Here is a 2,526-nt window from a genome sequence, read left to right as displayed (position 1 = left end):
TCATTGATTAGTATTATTTAAACTTACCAACATTTTAAAAACATAATGTGTATTGAACATGACGCATGAATGACAGAAACAGTTTCAACAGGCTAGTGTATATAGAAACAGCTACACACCATGTTCGCTGCCCGTTTAATTTTTTCAACTAGCTCCACCTCAACTTCGGCTGGTATGACTGTGGGTCGCCCAGCTTGTGCCAATTCGTCGGCCGTGCCGCTGATCCGGTTTTCGATGGTCATGACTGGGACACCGAATTTGCTAGAAGCTTTCCGGTACGACATCCCCTGTCTTACCGCATCCACAGCATCGAGGATATCCTTTTGAGAATACCTTTTGGGCATTGTGGACTGTAAATGACAAAAATAAACAAAACTCATAATTGTAAATTTATTGATCATTTTACAGAAAATACGGAAGCTCCATTAAAGAGTGTTGGCTCTAATCTCGTCCACGTGGTCAAGCAAGTCACAGTCTTGCAAAACTCTTCCAACGTTCCATGCGAGATACACTATGCTAAGTTCGTCCCTATCAAGACTGCAATATGCATTCCATATCACCTGCTGATTATACACATTTTCTGTCAATAGCGTTGACAGTCTGGTGAAAACGTCAAACATAAGATGATGTTCATATTGCGTTTCACGCAAAAACAACTTGCACAAAAGAACGTGTATTTTCAGGCCGGTCGCCCCAAATCCAATTGATCTCAACATCAACACATGTGGGGTTGTTCTAAATTGGAAACTCATGTCTGTAAACAAATAAACAAGAACTATATAGATTTTAACATATATGTTGAGCTTAAAAAGAAAGAAAAAATATTTCATAAAATGATTTTTAACATACAACCTCGCACACAATTCATAACAACAAAGATGATCTTATTACCGTTGGAGTTGTAGTTTCTGAGCGCTTGCTGATGATGCGGGAAAAAGCGGGAATTTTTAAATTTCGCGCCAAATACGTATGCAGCCAATCGGATTTAGACAGTTACGTCATCGGCAATCGATTTCACGAAACGCACATTTAAACAAGCGAAAATATGAGTATAATCGATATGGCGTATGTGTAACCAAACTAAGAAGATATAAACAATAAATTAATAGTGTACGAAATTAGACGCCCGTACGGAATAAGCCGCATCGACTCTAATGGTTATTGGCGACGCACTGAAGTGCGGCGACTAGAATGTAATACGTTTTTTTCGTTTATGGGAGGAGCTTACTTTTCGGTAAATTAACATCTGACGTATTGAAGCTACAGAATACGTTGTTTTTTGCGGACTTATTTATATCCTACATAGATATATATATATCATATACTATATCATAGATATAAGACTATTCAAATGCAGTGCTCTCATGTATTTGCTGTTAACAATCCAATCTACTTAAACAACAACTACCAAGCCACAGATTAACATGATATACCGAAATGACATACAGCTTTAAACTGTAAGCGTGAATAATACAGCAGAACAAATACAGGTATTTTCGTAGTTATTACTATTTACCGGATGTATCTAGCGCCATTTTCATGCAAGAGTGCACGTTCAAAGGCGCCTAATTTTTTTAAGTGTGATACAGCGAGATTGTAATTTAAACGTAGTAGTAGTTGTAGTATTTTTTAGGAACGTTTGTATGTAGAAAGTCATCGAAACACGTGTTTATAAGCAAAGCAAATGTTTGATAATGACTGTCATTTAATGCTTTCAAACGTTGACAAAATAATAATTGGTATGCGCATTCCAATACGAAAGCACGTGTGTGAAGTTAAATTTACGCGCAATACGTTAAATAGGCTGCACCTGACTCCTACCCTAATTAAAAGTCCCGGCCAAAACTAGGTCAGCCCGACACGCAGTCGACGGAAGGTCAGCGTGCATTCGGTCGCTTCCGGTGGATAACTCTTGTCTGTCCGAAAGGGACCCATAGAGGGGCATACCCGCTCACTGGGAAATGACGCATACGAGAAATAGGCTAAATAGGCTGCCGGTACGGCCGACTCTTATTAAAAGTCTCGGCCGAAACTCATTCAGCCCGATAGGAAGTCGATGGCTGGCCAGCGTGCACTGGGTTGCTTCCGGGGGATAACTGAGCTTCTCCCGAGAGGGGCCCTTAAAGGGGCATACCCGCTCATTGGAAAATGACGTACCGGTATACGAGAATTATGCTAAATAGGCTTCATATACGGCCGACCGTAATAAAAAGTCCCGGCCGAAATTAGTTCAGCCCGATAGGTAGTCGACGGCTGGTCAGCTTGCATTTGGTCGCTTCCGGGGGATAAGTCTTGTTTGTCCGAAAGAGGATCTGAAAACGGCATACTCTTGTTGGTCATAAGGGGCCTTTAAAGGGGCATACCCGCTCACTGGAAAATGACGCATACGATAAATAGGCTTCATAGGCTGCATTCACGGCCGACCTTTATTATTAGTCCATGCCGAAATGAGTTCAGCCCAATAGGCAGTCGACGGCTGGTCAGCGTGAACTAGGTCGCTTGCCGGAGATAACTCTTTATCGTCCG

General features: G+C 41.3%; 1 long non-coding RNA gene across 1 annotated transcript; it reads right to left on the bottom strand.

The window, feature by feature from the left end:
* Nucleotides 1-376: 376 nt before the first annotated feature.
* Nucleotides 377-931, bottom strand: LOC127838196 (uncharacterized). The gene is made up of 2 exons (XR_008029714.1): nt 892-931; nt 377-754 (listed from the first exon to the last, which is right to left on the bottom strand). It is a non-coding gene; the product is annotated as an uncharacterized LOC127838196 (long non-coding RNA).
* Between the last annotated feature and the right edge of the window lie 1,595 nt (nt 932-2,526).

This window comes from Dreissena polymorpha, chromosome 7, assembly GCF_020536995.1.
Source record: "Dreissena polymorpha isolate Duluth1 chromosome 7, UMN_Dpol_1.0, whole genome shotgun sequence".
Classification (NCBI taxonomy): domain Eukaryota; kingdom Metazoa; phylum Mollusca; class Bivalvia; order Myida; family Dreissenidae; genus Dreissena; species Dreissena polymorpha.
Note: the sequence above shows the minus strand (reverse complement) of the source record. Positions and strands in the feature narration are given on the sequence as shown.